The sequence below is a fragment of the Schistocerca piceifrons genome, chromosome 1, assembly GCF_021461385.2.
Source record: "Schistocerca piceifrons isolate TAMUIC-IGC-003096 chromosome 1, iqSchPice1.1, whole genome shotgun sequence".
Lineage (NCBI taxonomy): Eukaryota > Metazoa > Arthropoda > Insecta > Orthoptera > Acrididae > Schistocerca > Schistocerca piceifrons.
In genome coordinates, this window is record NC_060138.1 from 119,475,760 (window position 1) to 119,494,768 (window position 19,009).

At 42.0% G+C, this 19,009-nt stretch overlaps 1 protein-coding gene across 1 annotated transcript in view; it reads left to right on the forward strand.

Annotated features, from left to right (window-relative positions):
- LOC124787057 (gastrin/cholecystokinin type B receptor-like) overlaps positions 1–19,009 on the forward strand; it is a 198,204-nt gene that overhangs the window by 9,229 nt on the left and 169,966 nt on the right. The window lies entirely within an intron of this gene.

Sequence of the window (19,009 nt, forward strand, 5' to 3'; positions counted from 1 at the left end):
TACATGAGTTAACTATATACATTACGATTATTACAGATCCACATACCTGAAACGCTCTAGCAGGGCGCTTTCCATTAAGGAAGCTACAAAAGTCGTTAACTGTCGAGCTGTAGTAAATGCTGCACACATATAATTTCAAGGTGTATCAAGAGACATCCATTTGTATAGATTATGTGATAGATAATAATTAGTTCTTGCAGATGAAAATTGAGAAAGAAAGCAATCGAGAGGGCACAGTACTTGTGCATATTCTTGAAATACTGCCTATGACGCTCCTATATATATATTGAAAATTTCACATGTGACAATATTAAACGGCATTGCTATGTTTTATTTTAGATGACGGTCTTATAAACAAAAATATAGTTAAAGTATAAAAAATAGTACTAGAAGGCTAAGAATAAAACAATGACAATGTAAGGTACGGAATTAACAGGTTCCTGTAACAACACTGAAGCAGGTGACATGCGTTATTGATCAATAAAATATATGTACAAAATTGTATGTATAGTAAGAGTTTATATTAACTTTTGTTTTTTTGTAAAATGTAAAGGAAAAGGAAAAACTGAAGACTAGCTAAAACTTTTGAGGTAGACTATGTGTCATGAAGCAGAATCACTTGCACATAAGTGTATAAAAATGTTTATGAAACAAATATAGAAACATAAATCCTGTATATACCATTAGTCAGAAGGTAGAAGTAATTTAAAATAGTGTCAGAATATTAAAAGGATTTGAATTTGCATTATGCAGTCTTAAAGCGACACAGAAGAAAACATTCTAAAAACACATTGTCAGTCATAAAATAATATTTAGCAAAATAATAAAGGTTACAAAGTATAAAGTATTTTATAAAGGTCTGAATAATTTATTAACAAATTTTAGTGTTACGTTTTTTTTTGTCAGTTTATATTCGTTTACTCTCCAGACGTGTTTAATCTTTTACATAAAGACAACTTCAGTGGATTCAATGTGCAGTAATATAGTTTCCTTTTTAAATGCGATTCTTATAGGCTAGAAAACCATATGGACATCATGGCACATGAGGCAGACCATCAGATAAAATCATTGTCACAACCAACAAAAAATAATAAAAAAACTGTTCTCATGGTCGTTCTTTCCGTAAAATATAAAATTGAAGTCACCAGATGAAACTACCACTGCTTGCCTAATAAACACCGGTCGGCATCATCTCTGCCCTATTCCGCGCAGGCTTACCTGCGGTGATTCTAGCGGTTCACAACCGGCCACTAGATGGCGCTGTCCAAGCAGCGCACACACAGACCCACGGTATATAACCACTCATTACTACTGCAATACAACTTTACTATAACTGCTTTTCACACACCCATGCAAAGCCCACATTTACGCATACATTTCCTGTACGTACTATAATCACCATAAAGTACTTCAATTACAAAGTAAAAGCGTCTGAGGCACAGCCATTATCCATTAGCGCCTTACAAAATTACATATTATAATTTACCTTTATTCATATAAGGATGTCAGGAATATGCACACAGAAAGCTGTTCATAACACGACTTAGGTACAATGTGACGCGCGAATAAAACCTGTATGCTCGGCTTTACCTGTCTAGGCACTATGGTCTTAGGTACTGTAAGCGCTAAAAAAGAACGTATTAACTTGCTATAAAGTCTCTCACCATCTATGCATTCGTTATGAGCAAGCTACAAATCAACCACGAAAACCTGCATAGGCCCATGGAATTAAGGAATGCCAGGTCAGAAGCAAACCGAAGGGCACAGGAACAGGGGGGGAAATGACATGCGGACCAAGATGCACAGTGACTCCACGTACGCTGCCATCGGCATGGCCCTCGTTTCGTCCATGTGCCTCACCGAATGGGGAATAATCAAAAACCATATTATTATGATACCAAAAACACAAGCGTTCTGGCTCCATACACAAATATGTATGTAAGATATAAAATAAATAAAATAAGAACGTAACTAAGACATGATTGGCGGGCAGCGGTAATCATCGAGTAAAGTTTTACTGGCGAAGCTGGCTAACTATACTTCAAGCCTTATGACAAGTATTTACTTTACGAACGTGGCCCTCCTAAAAAACATATAAATAACAAAAAATGGTTCAAATGGCTCTGAGCAGTATGGGACTTAACTTCTGAAGTCATCAGTCCGCTAGAACTTAGAACTACTTAAACTTAACTAACCGAGGGACATCACACACATCCATGCCCGAGGCAGGATTCGAACCTGCGACCGTAGCGGTCGCGCGGTTCAAGACTGTAGCGCCTAGAACCGCTCGGCCACTCCGTCCAGCTATAAATAACACTAGCAGTATTGTAAAGGTGGCTTTCCGAGCATAATAGATACACAGCACCCATCACAATGTGTGAATAGGTCGCACAGGGTCTCTAGAGCACCGCATCATATACGTCAAAGATTATCAAGATTATTCAAGTTTCACGCCAGCCGCATAAGGATGGCACTAGTTGCGCCACCATGTCGGTGCAGATCAGGTTTGCTTCAAATAATCGCTGTAACGGTCGTGAGTTGAGGTTCGTCAACGGCATTATCAGCACGTCACTGAGATTGAACGAGGACGTGCAGTAGAGCTACGAGAGGGTGGATGTTCCTTCTGCGATATTGCAGAAAGACCTGCCAGTAGTTCAGCCACTGTACACGATTGCTGGCAGTGGTGTTCACGAGAATGTACCGTCGGAAGAAGACGGGTCTCCGAACGGCCACGTGTCACTATCGAGAGTGAAGACCGTCGTGTTCGGCATATGGCTCTGGCGCACCGTACTGCATCTACAGCAGCAATTTGAGCAGCACTTGTCATCACAGTGACACAACGAACTGTTACAAATTGATTGGTCACTTCAAGGACAGCTCCAAACCAGACGCCCCGAAGCGAGAATTCCAGAGATGCGAAACCACAGTCATTTGTGACGTCAGTGGTATCAGGCGGCCAACGGTCTGCCGCAGTGGTAACACCGGTTCCCGTCAGATCACCGAATTTAGGCACTATCGGGATGGTCTGGCACTTGGATGGGTGACCATCCGGTCTGCCGAGCGTTGTTGGCAAGCAGGGTGCACTCAGCCATTGTGAGGCAAAATGAGGAGCTACTTGATTGAGAAGTAGCGGCTCCGGTCTCGGAAACTGACATACGGCCGGGAGAGCGGTGTGCTGACCACATGCCCCTCCATATCCGCATCCAGTGACGTCTGTAGGCTGAGGATGACACGGCGGCCGGTCGGTCCGTTAGGTCTTGGTGGCCTGTTCGGGAGGAGTTTACTTAGTTTTACTGGTATCAGTCGAGGGCTCATTGAAGGGCAGGGTGGAAATCTGTTCCGTTTTCTGATAAAAGTTCTTCCTCAGTACCAAAGATGGCCGTGTGTTGGTTAGAAGGGGGCCAGTTGAGTGGCTGCAACCACCCTCTTGCAAGCTATGCACATTGGACTTACACCTGCAGTTATGGTGTGGGGTCGATTTCGTATGAAAAGAGCACTCTCGTGATTATCCCACGCACGCTGACCGCAAATTTCAACCTCAGTCTGGTGCTTCGACGCGTTGTGCTGCCATCCTTGAACAGCATACCGGGGGATTTTTTCCAGCAGGATAACGCTCGCCCACATACCGCTGTTGCTCTACCAAGTGTCGACAGGTTGACAACTCCAGTGTCATCCACAAACTGTAGCACTCGCCTCTGTATTGACCGATCAAGTGCAAGAGGCATGGAACTCCATCCTAAAAACTGGCATCCAGCACCTATTGAGCACAATGCGTGCACATTTGCATGCTTGCATTCAACGTTGTAGAGATTATACCTGTTATTAATGTACCAGCGTTTCACATTTGCAATGGCTTATCTCACCCTTACATTGACCTGTGATCTTGTAATGTTAATCTCTTGAATATGTTACCTAGACAAATGTAGTCCTGAAATTTCATTATTATACATTATTTTTTCTCTTTTTTTAGTCACTTTTAAATACATCGTGGGAGCAGACAGTGATCAATGTTATAACGACTTTTGTTTCTTTGTAAAATGTAAAGGAAAAGGAAAATCTGAAGAGTGGCTAAAACTTATGAGACACTCTATGTATCATAGAATAGGATCACTTGCACATTAGTATATAAAAATGTTTATGATACAAATACAGAAACATAAATCGTGTATATACCATCAGTCAGAAAGTAGAGGAAATTTAAAATGGAATACTACAAGCCGTAGTGTTCTAATATTAAAAGGCTTTGAATTTTCATGATGCAGTCTTAAAGTTAGACAGAAGTAAACATTCTCAAAAGAGATTGTCAGTCATAAAATAATATTTGGCAAAATAATAAAAGATACAAAGTAAAAAATATTTTATAAATGTTTGAATAATTTATTAACATATTTTAGTGTTTTAATTTTTTTTCGTCAGTTTATATTCGTTTACTTTCCAGACGTGTTTCATCTTTTACATAAAGGCAACTTCAGTGGACAGTATAGTTTCCTTTTTAAATGCGATTCTTATATACTAGAAAACAGTTTGCCTCATAATTTTAAGGAACTACCTTCTGTTAGTCATTATCATTTCTGTCAAAATCTGCGTTACTAGTCATCTGGTCATAGGCTACGAGACACACTGTCATTACACTTGAAAAAATCTGCACATTTTCGCGTTATGATCTTTTTGTTTTGCAGTTTTTGTAGTTCATAAGCTCTAACTGCAGATATTTCGTGCGAGAACAGTGATTGGTTTCCGTCGTAAATGTGTGAGATCACTTGGTGTCTCTTTTTTTTATTTGTTTACGTAAGTGATGCCAGTCTAAAGAAGTAACGTTGGGAACGCTTACGTAAGCAGTTAACGAAAGAGACACTAAGTGAAAACAAATTTGCGTTTGAAGTCAAAGTCTTGTAAGAAAAATCTGTATTATTCTAGATTAAATCGACTGAAGATGCCTTAACGTAGAAGATGAAACGCGTCTGGAACATAAATCTGTATTACCAAATGACGTAAACAATCACTCCGTGACATAGCCCCTGTCGCAGGTTCATTATCTAACCGCTTCCAAGGGCAACAAAAATTTAATTTTCAGCATGCCATTACAATTATTGATCGAATTTAAAATGTTATCTTAAGCTACTCATTAAAAAGCATAACCTTGCGTTAACGTGTGACAATAAATCAAGTTGGAATCTGTGTATGTGTCTTGTGGCACCGGAACTCACGATGCGCAAATTATCCACACAATATTCCTCCTGTATTTAAGTACTTAGCGACTTCCAACAAACTTTACATATAATTTCACAGATTTCCGAAACTTATTGTCGGTATCACCCCCTCCACGCCTCCCCAGATACAAAGTTATGAAAGGGCAAAGAGAGTATCGCTTACTACGTTTTCGCTGTTTATGCAGTAAAACTATAACATCAGATGTGGCGTTTTAATTTTTACTTCTTTACTACTAAGTCCTTTCGCAACATATTTTTCAAACAGTCGCCACTAATACCACTAAACGTACATACGAAATTATGTCATTGTAAGACACATGGTTTAGGCTGTACGACGTCATAAACAATGAGACGATTGAAAAATGTAGCTTTGCTTTTGTCTTTTTCGTTAGTCAGTGTGTGAATAATCTGAAACAAATAAAATCAACATAATTACCGTTTTGTAACTTGTACCATGGCGGTTTTTCTTGCCTAACGCTACATATTTAACAGATTAACTCGTTTGTAAAACACTCAGTTCTTTCAAGTTGCGTTAAACGAGGGAGTTCTATTCTTTAAGGAAATATTATGGCGGCGCGGGTTGGGAGGGGGTGGGGGGCAGGGATGAAGGGGCGTCACTGGAAAAGACAGATTGCAGCAAAGGGATTTCACATTATAAAACGAACATTTATCTACATCTACATTTATACTCAGCAAGCTACCCAACGGTGTGTGGTGGAGAGCACTTTACATGCCACTGTAATTACCTCCCTTTCCTGTTCCAGTCGCTTATGGTTCGCGGGAAGAACGACTGCCGGAAAGCCTCCGTGCGCGCTCGAATCTCTGTAATTTTACATTCGTGATCTCCTCGGGAGGTATAAGTAGGGGGAAGCAATATATTCGATACCTCATCCAGAAGCGCACCCTCTCGAAACCTGGACAGCAAGCTACACTGCGATGCAGAGAGCCTCTCTTGCAGAGTCGGCCACTTGAGTTTGCTAAATATCTTCGTAACGCTATCACGCTTACCAAATAACCCTGTGACGAAACCCGCCGCTCCTCTTTGGATCTTCTCTATCTCCTCTGTCAACCCGACATGATACGGACCAAACACTGATGAGCAATACTCAAGTATAGATCGAACGAGTTTTTTGTAAGTCACCTCCTTTGTTGGTGGACTACATTTTCTAAGGACTCTCCCAATGAATCTCAACCTGGCACCCGCCTTACCAACAATTAATTTTATATGATCATTCTACTTCAAATCGTTCCGTACCCATACTCCCAGATATTTTACAGAAGTAACTGCTATCAGTGTTGGTTCCGTTATCATATAATCATACAATAAAGGATCCTTCTTTCTATGTATTCGCAATACATTACATTTTTCTATGTTAAGGGTCAGTTGCCACTCCCTGCACCAAGTGCCTATCCGCTGCATATCTTCCTGCATTTCGCTGCAATTTTCTAATGCTGCAACTTCTCTGTATACTACAGCATCATCCGCGAAAAGCCGCATGGAACTTCCGACACTATCTACTAGGTCATTTATATATATTGTGAAAATCAATGGCCCCATAACACTCCCCTGTGGCACGCCAGAGATTACTTTAACGTCTGTAGACGTCTCTGCATTGAGAACAACGTACTGTGTTCCGTTTGCTAAATTCAACCCAGCCACACAGTTGGTCTGATATTCCGTAGGCTCTGACTTCGTTTATCGGGCGACAGTGCGGAACTGTATCGAACGCTTTCCGGAAGTCAAGGAAAATGGCATCTGCCTGGGAGCCTATATCTTTATATACTTGTGGATAATGGCCACACCAACAAAACTGTTAAAAGGACAAATGATTCAAACAACATAAATTTGTAGTTTGTTTTCTGTATTACAACATATTTTATCATACGATGTCCTCTACAGCCACTAACAAAACAGCTGTAAAAAATAATTTAGTTTTCTGTATCAACCTTTCGTTTCAATGGTATTTGTCGAAACCATATGTAAATGATATACACGTGTTGATGACCTCTAGTTGTTCTCAAGTGCTATCTCATGGACGGAAGATGTCTCATTGAAGAAATCCAGAACCGATCTACAAAATCGATTTCCGTCAGAATAAGCAGCTGATTGAAGAAACTACTTCGTTCATTCGTGTTCGATCGCACATATCGTCATCAGGTATAATTAAATTTCAATATACGGTACTTTACATAGGTTGTAAAAAGTGAAAATATAATCTTTAGGGTTCTATTGTAGTCATAACGAATGAAAGACATCACAGCTGTGGCACCCATATGACATCAGTCTCAAACTGCACAGTGAAGTTCATCACAATCACCACCATTGACCCTTGACGATGATCAAAGTTTGGCGTGTATTGAGTCCCACTGTTAACAGTTTTTTTTTTTTTTTTACAGACAGCGAATGACTAAATAGCTGCCGCGCGGGATTAGCCGAGCGGTCTCAGGCGCTGCAGTCATGGACTGTGCGGCTGATCCCGGCGGAGGTTCGAGTCCTCCCTCGGGCATGGGTGTGTGTGTTTGTCCTTAGGATATTTTAGGTTAAGTAGTGTGTAAGCTTAGGGACTGATGACCTTAGCAGTTAAGTCCCATAACATTTCAGACACATTTGAACATTTATTTAACAACATAGCTGTGAGACGCTATGCTCTTTTATTGATAATACTATATTTTTCACAACGTAGCATACCTTAAGCGTGCTGGATTGATATTTTGAATAATTCACAATGCTGCAGCAGATCAAAAGTATTCTCCTTTTAGACTTCAGGGAAGCTAAGGCTGCTTCGTCTCTTCCGCCTGTTCTTCTCTTTCCTGCTGGTTTATAACTGATTAATTGTTTGACTAATTTGTCTTCTCCCATATGTTGATATGCTGTTTCCATTTCATGCAACCTAGCTCTAATTTTTTCATTTATACGGTATCTATCAAATACTTCTCTTACAATATTGTTTTGTGTTTTATCTCTGACGTTTCATAGTTAAACTTGTCTCAAATTTTCATTGACGCCTACAGTATTATTCATTAGATTTTTTAGTTATATTTCAACAAGTGTAGGAATTACTTTGTAAAAAAAAATGACTGAGCACTATGGGACTTAACAGCTATGGTCATCAGTCCCCTAGAACTTAGAACTACTTAAACCTAACTAACCTAAGGATATCACACAACACCCAGTCATCACGAGGCAGAGAATATCCCTGACCCCGTCGAGAATCGAACCCGGGAACCCGGGCATGGGAAGCGAGAACGCTACCGCACGACCACGAGCTGCGCACAATTACTTTGTAAAATTTTAGCTTTGTATCCTTCCTTGTCATGATATCCAGTGTTCTGTCTACTGCGCCACATATCTTTTGACACTTATTTATCAGCATCGTCGTTTTCATATTCATGACAGATATTACAGCCAAAATGCTAAAAATGTGACACCTGTTCTATTTATTCATTTTTTAGTTGTCTAGGTTATATTGAATACACTGCTTCTTGTCGCACTCCTCCATTGATCTTTATTGATCCAGTCTTCTCTTTCCCCGTGTTTATTATAATTATAATTGTACTTTATTACTTGTATTAAATGTCTCGGATACCCGTGCTTTTTCTGTCATGTTCCAAAGCTTGCTTCTGTTCACTCTACTGAAAGCCTTTTTATAATCTATGAATGCGGCGAGAGTCTCCAGGTTGTATCCTCGTCGTCTTTCAATTAAACGCTGTGCAATAGTAACATTATCACTAAAGGATCGTCCATTTCTAAAGCTATTTAATTCCTGCATTAGGAGAGCATTTGCTATCTGTTTCATATTTCTGTTAATAGTTCTCGCACAGAGTTTTCAAGAAGCTTTTGGTGCGCTTATTCATATATATTTCTCACAGATATTTCTCCTGTTTTTGTAGAGTGGTATCACCCCTATCGTCTTCCACGATTCAGGTTCCAGCTCGTCCTCCAGTGTTCATTTAAGAGATGTGAGAGCCCCAGTCGTAACTTTAATCCTCTTACTGAAGGATTTCTACGCTGATTCCGTTAGGCACTGCAGCTTTCTTGTTTTCCCTCTGTTTCAAAGCCTTCTGTATAGTACGCAAGTTGGTCCCCTTCGTCCTGTGGTGTTGCTATTTCTTCCTCTTTCTCAACATTTTCAGTCCATATTTATTGGTAGTGTTTTACCCAAGTCTCTCTATCTGTGACATCCGGAGATATTGTAACCTAAAGTTGACGCTTGAGTATCACTCCTCCGCTGTTCGATCGTGTGTATCGGAGAGCACCGAATTACGTAGGGATCCAAAGGGAACGGTGATGGACCTTAGGTACAGAAGAGACACGAACAGCACATTACATGCACATGCTAACACCTTTTCATTGGTCTTTTTCACTGACGCACATGTACATTACCATGAGGGGTGAGGTACACGTACACACTTGGTTTCCGTTTTCAATTACGGAGTGGAATAGTGTGTGTCCCGACATGTCAGGCCAATAGATGTTCAATGTGGTGGCCATCATTTGCTGCACACTATTGCAATCTCTGGCGTAATGAATGTCGTACACGCCGCAGTACATCTGGTGTAATGTCGCCGCAGGCTGCCACAATACGTTGTTTCATATCCTCTGGGGTTGTAGGCACATCACGGTACACATTCTCCTTTAACGTACCCACAGAAAGAAGTCCAGAGGTGTAAGATTAGGAGAACGGGCTGGCCAATTTATGCGTCCTCCACGTCCTATGAAACGCCCGTCGAACGTGTACCTCACCCCTCATGGTAATGTACATGTGCGTCAGTGAAAAAGACCAATAAAAAGGTGTTAGCATGTGGACGTAATGTGCTGTTCCAGTCTCTTCTGTACCTAAGGTCCATCACCGTTCCCTTTGGATCCCTACGTAATTCTGTGCTCTCCGATACACACGATCGAACAGCGGAGGAGTGGTACTCAAGCGTCAACTTTAGGTTACAATATCTCCGGATGTAATTAACATTTTACAATGCAACAAACGGTACTGATTACGTATTTGTTTATATGTTCAGATGTGCTAACAAAACTAACGGGGTTCCATTTAAAAAAAAACGTAGGTTTGTGTTAAAAAACATACTTCCGTGCATTTTTTTATGGTTTGTATTAACCAGTTACACTAGCCCCTCTCCTCACGTTCGGTCTGTGGAATCGATTCGTCAGTATTTGATGTGGTTTACGAAATATATCCAGCGGTAATGTTAGGTGACTCACCCTATATATATATATATATATATATATATATCGGCTAACAAAGAGCTTCTGAGGACACAGCCCACGGATACCAACTTTTCCTCATAGATATGGGGAGTGGGGCCGCAAGAGGGATAGTCGATACTACACCTCAGCCAATGACGCCAGACAGAACAGTCTACTAATTCAATAGCGCCACGGCTCACATGTATATTTGTAACAGTCTTTTGTCTTGAGGAATATTTAGGTAATGTTCATATCATTGAATGCTGCAAACGGTCTTAGTTCTTTTTCATGATTATTGATTGTGTACTCACCGTACATTCGTATAACTACAGATACTGGTAGGTTTCCAGCATGTTCGTAAGTTGATCTCTTGTAAGTTCATTCACGAAATGCACTCACACGAGTAGTCAGAATTTGTGTTCGCTGCGCAAAGTTCTTGAAGAATAATTTTCATATGCCGAAATATACGCTGTATATGTCGTAGCAAGTAACAATATTTCTAATGCTCTCTTCTACGTTTACTCACAAAATGCACTCAGACCAGTAGTCCGAATTTGTATTCGTTAGACAAAGTACTTGCAGCACAATTTTCGTAGACGAAGTGAATGTTCACGATTTTATACAGGGTGATTTTTTCCACCGAGTACAAACTCTAGAGATTGATCGATAAGAGGATGCGGAAGAAAAAAGGTATAATGAACTTATGTCCGGAAACGCATGGTTTCCGTGCTAGAGACCAATTGTTCAATCATACTTTGTTTCAGAGAGTGCGGTCTAATACGCGCTGTACCATGCAGCCTCAATTACAGTATGCATGATTTCCTCTTAGAGGGTGGTACTGCTCCTCGTACGTCATGCCCTAGCGCCCTCTTCTGCTATAGCAATTTTTAATATTGTGTCCGATTCACTTCTCTTCTTCACCCAACTTGTAGTGGATATGATACAGCGTTGTACACAATGGTTTCGTTTTTGAATCGAGAGTTTGCCGACCCGGTGTTTACTTCCGGAAAGGCAAATGACAGCTGGCGGCGGCCAGCAAGGTTGTATGAGACCTATCCCCACCGATAACAAACACATCATTCAATGTTTCCAACAGAGATTCGCCGATTGTCTGAGACAGTGTTGTTTCAGGAACCTGGAAATCATGAAGGATGTACCCGAAATGTTCGAACGCCAGACTTGGAGGAAAATGTGATTAACACTGTGTAAGGCGACCGCCGTGTCACTACCAGGCAGTTGGCCCGCCAGAACAGGGTAATCCAGACGATCGTGTGGAACATTCTCCATGACGATTGTTACTACCCTCATCATTACAGCGTGTACAGGGCTTGCTAATGACAGACTTTCCACATCGGGATCAGTTTTGTCACTGGTTTCTTCGCCAGCCAATCGCGATTCTGGGATTTGCTTCATCCATCCTATTCACAGGTGAGGCTTGCTTTACACGGCGTGGTAACATCATCTTTCATAACAGTCATTTGTGAGATAGTACGCAGAACAGCGAATCATCAGCATCGGTGCAGCCTGAATGTGTGGGCCGGGATAACTGGCGACCGTATTTTGGGACCAGTCTTCCTTCAACGTCTCCTAACAGTTCGGAACTATCGGCGTTTCTTGCGGGTGACTTTTACGCCCCTGCTGGAAAAAGTGCCGCTGATGATTCGAAGGTTCTGTGTCTGCTACCTGATGGTGCTCCAGCCCACTTCACTGTTAAGGGGACGTGTACTATCTTTGGCCCGAAAAAAGCATGTTCTTTGAGAATTTCTTTCTCGGGATGTGCCATAGATATCAATGCCAAATTTGGTCAAAATGTTTGACACTTCCTCTACAAACTGGAAATTTTTCGACCGGAAATGTCGAAGAGCAAAGGCCGAAGTGCCGTCGGAACGAAACAAAATTTCGGTGTAGACCTCCGTGCGCGGTATGTCACAGGTCAGCCGGCTCGTCTGAAATCAAAACTGAGTTGACGTTAGCGAAGTATATAAGATTCTTTAGGAGATGTAACTCTCTCAAGTTATTTGGACCATAGGAAAGAAAATGGTGGTCATTTGAAGAAAATTGGGGTTTTTTCATCGATTTGTCGACTTAGTCGGCCAATAAAAATATTTATAGTTTCTGGGTGGGAATAAAAGTGGTACAGCTCCTAGACAATTTAGTTATATTCGCCTAAAACAAAGAATCATCCCAATCGGTTCAGTAGATTTGAAGTTACCATACCGCACTATTAAAAAAAAAAGGCATTTCGAGAAAAATGCGTTTGATGTTTTGACTACACGTAAATGTAATATTATACAACTTACGTTCAATCTGATATTCTGGGTCCATAAACTAGTCCTTCCTCTTCCCCATAGAGGGCATTCTGCTCAATCTGGGCCATCCTGCGCTTCTCCAGAGCCGCTCGTACGGCCGGTGACAAGCGGTTTTCGGCCGCTTGAATCCGGTGGTCGTCTGAATGCTTAGCGAAATGCGTCGAATAGAGTCCCAGGGTGACGTCCATCGTTGTCATGGTCTTCATAATTGCCGAATACCCTTCTTTGAAGCTGCTCACTGCCAGGAAAGTCGCAATCTCCACAGTCTTCGCACCAGAATGCAAATTCTTGGGGCTAGCTTCCAAACACATGTGTTCTAACTTTCATCTGAATTTTGCGTGTTTCTTCCCAAGCACCGGTACAATAACTCATCCTCCGAAAGGGCCTCGTAGATCAGATTAATCACTTTCTGAACTTCTTTGGAGAGCGGCTGGTCGTGTTGATGTTCGTCCAGATGTCCGGTAGCCTCTGCAATGCGCCACTTGCACCAACTAGTTTCCCCAGCCGGACAATTTTGGTGTTGTGGGTGGTGATCCGTCGAACACTTGTAGAAATACGTTGCCCAAATTGCTTTCTTCATCTGCTCCACCGAATTGGAATGCTGTCGGATTACCAAGCCGTTATACGTCGTTAGCTCCTTGATCATTTATCAGTTTTAGTCATGGGCAAGCACATCGAACAATTTTTCGCGGCTTCAAAGTCGAAGTTCCCGAGAAAAACTGGTGCGTGAAAAAGGCCGATTTCTGGCAGGTGCATTTTTTTGTTCAACCCCAATTAAAAATAATTTCCGTTCCTTATTCGGAAAAACCGTTTCAAGGGTGGATTCTAAAAACTTCTACGGATCCAAAAATGCAATTTTAAAAAAATCGATTTTTTGAATCAAAAGATAGTAAACCTCCCCTTAACGTCCGGATGCATCTCAATCGTGTGGAACCGCAAGACTGCTACGGTTGCAGGTTCGAATCCTGCCTCGGGCATGGATGTTTGTGATGTCCTTAGGTTAGTTAGGTTTAACTAGTTCTAAGTTCTAGGGGACTAATGACCTCAGCAGTTGAGTCCCATAGTGCTCAGAGCCATTTGAACCATCTCAATCGTGTCCTCCCTGGTCGATGGATCGGGCGAAGGGGTCCAATTGCATGGCCTCCTCGTTCACCGGATCTCAGTTCGCGCGATTTCTGGTTATGGGACCATCTGAAAAGTATCGTGTATGCAGAGCCCGTTCCAGATGTGGAGACACTGGAACAGCGTATTAATGCTAGTTTTGACACTTTTCGGATGCAGCCCGGCCCATGTAAACGTGTGAGGCAAAACGTGCTACGGCGCTTACACGAATGCTTTGAGGCACATGGAAACCAGTTTCAACACATACTGTAACTGTGGTTGCAAGGTACAGCGCGTATTAGATCGCAGTCTCTGTAACAATGTATGATGTAACAAATGGTCTCTCGCATTCATTTCCGGACCTAAGTTCATTACATCTTTTTTGTTCCGTATCCTCTCATTGATCAATCCCAAGAGTTTGTACACGGTGGAAAAAATCACCCTGTACATCGCAGCAAGCCTAGACAACAGTTCTACGGTTTTAAATTCCATGGGAGGTCGAGAAACTTCTACAACATTTAAATATCAGTAGATCAATTTCAACAAAACACATTAATAACAAATACTTAACTTTAGAAGGCATCCGCACTCAATTAAAAACTGTTCTTTGAATGGAATAATTGTACTGCTGTAGTCGTGACGCAGCTGATTATATTTCTTGTTCTGAGTAGTTGTTCTACACAGAAATGGTTTCAACCTGGCAGACAAATATCATTTTTTTACGTTTAACTCAGGACTTAAGTACACTATTCCGAATAACGACGTTAGTTCGCTGACGGATCTGGGCTAGGATGAGGCTGCTATCTAAGTGGGCGAGAGGCGCTGCGTTCTGACGTGGTTGGACTGCCATTCAGCGGAGGGTACGGGACTTCTTGAGGGTGTGTCATCGCTGACGCCTCTCATTCGTGGCTGCGTCTGGTGGCTACTGTCACCACCTTGTGGTTCCATCTTGAGGTACTAACTCTATCATCGTACCCCACTATTCATAGGATACCCCAAACACAGTGTCCCATAATTTAGGCTGCTCACCAAACCGTTGTGTAGGGAGATCCTTCCTCGATCACAATTCCTACAAAACACACCGCACGCAATTAATATCCATTTATGAAAATGAAGAATTAAAAAAAATAGTAATACACTACTGGCCATTAAAATTGCTACACCAAGAAGAAATGCAGATGATAAACGGGTATTCATTTTTTTTTCTTTTTTTTTTTTTTTTGTCATCAGTCAACTGACTGGTTTGATGCGGCCCGCCACGAATTCCTTTCCTGTGCTAATCTCTTCATCTCAGAGTAGCACTTGCAACCTACGTCCTCAATTATTTGCTTGACGTATTGCAATCTCTATCTTCCTCTACAGTTTTTGCCCTCTACAGCTCCCTCTAGTACCATGGAACTCATTCCCTCATGTCTTAGCAGATGTCCTATCATCCTGTCCCTTCTCCTTATCAGTGTTTTCCACATATTCCTTTCCTCTTCGATTCTGCGTAGAACCTCCTCATTCCTTGCCTTATCAGCCCACCTAATTTTCAACATTCGTCTATAGCACCACATCTCAAATGCTTCGATTCTCTTCTCTTCCGATTTTCCCACAGTCCATGTTTCTCTACCATAAAATTCTGTACTCCAGACGTACATCCTCAGAAATTTCTTCTTCAAATTAAGGCCGGTACTTGATATTAGTAGACTTCTCTTGGCCAGAAATGTCTTTTTTGCCATAGCGAGTCTGCTTTTGATGTCCTCCTTGCTCCGTCCGTCATTGGTTATTTTACTGCCTAGGTAGCAGAATTCCTTAACTTCATTGACTTCGTGACCATCAATCCTGATGTTACGTTTCTCGCTGTTCTCATTTCTACTACTTCTCATTACCTTCGTCTTTCTCCGATTTATTCTCAAACCATACTGTGTACTCACTAGACTGTTCATTCCGTTCAGCAGATCATTTAAATCTTCTTCACTTTCACTCAGGATAGCAATGTCATCAGCAAATCGTATCATTGATATCCTTTCACCTTGTATTTTAATTCCACTCCTGAACCTTTCTTTTATTTCCATCATTGCTTCCTCGATGTACAGATTGAAGAGTGGGGCGAAAGGCTGCAGCCTTCTCTTACACCCTTCTTAATACGAGCACTTCGTTCTTGATCGTCCACTTTTATTATTCCCTCTTCGTTGTTGTACGTATTGTATATGACTCGTCTCTCCCTATAGCTTACCCCTACTTTTTTCAGAATCTCGAATAGCTTGCACCATTTTATATTGTCGAACGCTTTTTCCAGGTCGACAAATCCTATGAAAGTGTCTTGATTTTGCTTTAGCCTAGCTTCCATTATTAGCCGTAACGTCAGAATTGCCTCTCTCGTCCCTTTACTTTTCCTAAAACCAAACTGATCGTCACCTAGAGCATTCTCAATTTTCTTTTCCATTCTTCTGTATATTATTCTTGTAAGCAGCTTCGATGCATGAGCTGTAAAGCTGATTGTGCGATAATTCTCGCACATGTCAGCTCTTGCCGTCTTCGGAATTGTGTGGATGATGCTTTTCCGAAAGTCAGATGGTGTGTCGCCAGACTCATATATTCTACATACCAACGTGAATAGTCGTTTTGTTGCCACTTCCCCCAATGATTTTAGAAATTCTGATGGAATGTTATCTATCCCTTCTGCCTTATTTGACCGTAAGTCCTCCAAAGTTCTTTTAAATTCCGATTCTAATACTGGATACCCTATCTCTTCTAAATCGATTCCTGTTTCTTCTTCTATCACATCAGACAAATCTTCACCCTCATAGAGGCTTTCGAAGTATTCTTTCCACCTATCTGCTCTCTCCTCTCCATTTAACAGTGGAATTCCCGTTGCACTTTTAATGTTACCACCGTTGCTTTTAATGTCACCAAAGGTTGTTTTGTCTTTCCTGTATGCTGAGTCTGTCCTTCCGACAATCATATCTTTTTCGATGTCTTCACATTTTTCCTGCAGCCATTTCGTCTTAGCTTCCCTGCACTTCCTATTTATTTCATTCCTCAGCGACTTGTATTTCTGTACTCCTGATTTTCCCGGAACATGTTTGTACTTCCTCCTTTCATCAATCAACTGAAGTATTTCTTCTGTTACCCATGGTTTCTTTGCAGCTACCTTCTTTGTACCTATGTTTTCCTTCCCAACTTCTGTGATGGCCCTTTTTATAGATGTCCATTCCTCTTCAACTGTACTGCCTACTGCGCTATTCCTTATTACTGTATCTATAGCGTTAGAGAACTTCAAACGTATCTCGTCATTCCTTAGTACTTCCGTATCCCACTTCTTTGCGTATTGATTCTTCCTGACTAATGTCTTGAACTTCAGCCTACTCTTCATCACTACTATATTGTGATCTGAGTCTATATCTGCTCTTGGGTACGCCTTACAATCCGGTATCTGATTTCGGAATCTCTGTCTGACCATGATGTAATCTAATTGAAATCTTCCCGTATCTCCCGGACTTTTCCAAGTATACCTCCTCCTCTTGTGATTCTTGAACAGAGTATTCGCTGTTACTAGCTGAAACTTATTACAGAACTCAATTAGTCTTTCTCCTCTTTCATTCCTTGTCCCAAGCCCATATTCTCCTGTAACCTTTTCTTCTACTCCTTCCCCTACAACTGCATTCCAGTCGCCCATGACTATTAGATTTTCGTCCCCCTTTACATACTGCATTACCCTTTCAATATCCTCATACACTTTGTCTATCTGTCCATTTACAGCTTGCGACGTCGGCATGTATACCTGAACTATCGTTGTCGGTGTTGGTCTGCTGTCGATTCTGATTAGAACAACCTGGTCACTGAACTGTTCACAGTAACACACCCTCTGCCCTACCTTCCTATTCATAGCGAATCCTACACCTGTTATATCATTTTCTGCTGCTGTTGATATTACCCGATACTCATCTGACCAGAAATCCTTGTCTTCCTTCCACTTCACTTCACTGACCCCTGCTATATCTAGATTGAGCCTTTTCATTTCCCTTTTCAGATTTTCTAGTTTCCCTACCACGTTCAAGCTTCTGACATTCCACGCCCCGACTCGTAGAACGTTATCCTTTCGCTGATTATTCAATCTTTTTCTCATGGTAACCTCCACCTTGGCAGTCCCCTCCCGGAGATCCGAATGGGGGACTATTCCGGAATCTTTTGCCAATGGAGAGATCATCATGACACTTCCTCAATTACAGGCCACATGTCCTGTGGATACACGTTACGTGTCTTTAATGCAGTGGTTTCCATTGCCTTCTGCATCCTCATGTCGTTGATCATTGCTGATTCATCCGCCTTTAGGGGCAATTTCCCACCCCTATGGCAAGAGAGTGCCCTGAACCTCTATCCGCTCCTCCGCCCTCTTTGAAAAGCCCGTTGGCAGAATGAGGCTGACTTCTTATGCCGGAAGTCTTCGGCCGCCAGTGCTGGGTATTCATTAGACATATATATTCTACTAGAACTGACATGTGATTACATTTTCATAGATCCTGAGAAATCAGTACCCAGAACCACCACCTCTGGCCGTAATAACGGCCTTGATACGCCTGGGCATTGAGTCAAACGGAGCTTGGATGGCGTAGACAGGTACAGCTGCCCATGTAGCTTCAACACGATACCACAGTTCATCAAGAGTAGTCACTGGCATATTGCGACGAGCCAGTTGCTCGACCACCATTGACCAGACGTTTTCAGTTGGTGAGAGACCTGGAGAATGTGCTGGCCAGGGCAGCAGTCGAACATTTTCTGTATCCAGAAAGGCCCATACAGGACCTGCAACATGCGGTCGTGCATTATCCTGCTGAAATTTAGGTTTTCGCAGGGTCCTAACACATCTGAAATGTCCCCCCAGGGGATCCACAACTCTTTTGTGGATACGTGCGTAGCGAGCACGGGGCCCCGAGCTAATGTGGCCTTCCTTCCTTTCCGGGCTGCATACCTTCCCTTTCCGCATCCTTCCCCATCCCCTGTCTTCACCCCCCCCCCCTCACCTCTTGCTCTTTCCTTCACTTTCTCCCCCTCTGGGAGTATGGTTTGCGCCTACGTCCGGAGACGGACGCTTGTAAATGTACCGCATTCTTCTTCTTCCTTGCTTGTATGTCTTCTTCCTTCCTTTGTCCATCTCCTTTCCTTACCTCTTCTCTTTACCCTTTTCTCCGCTGCGGCGTTTGAGA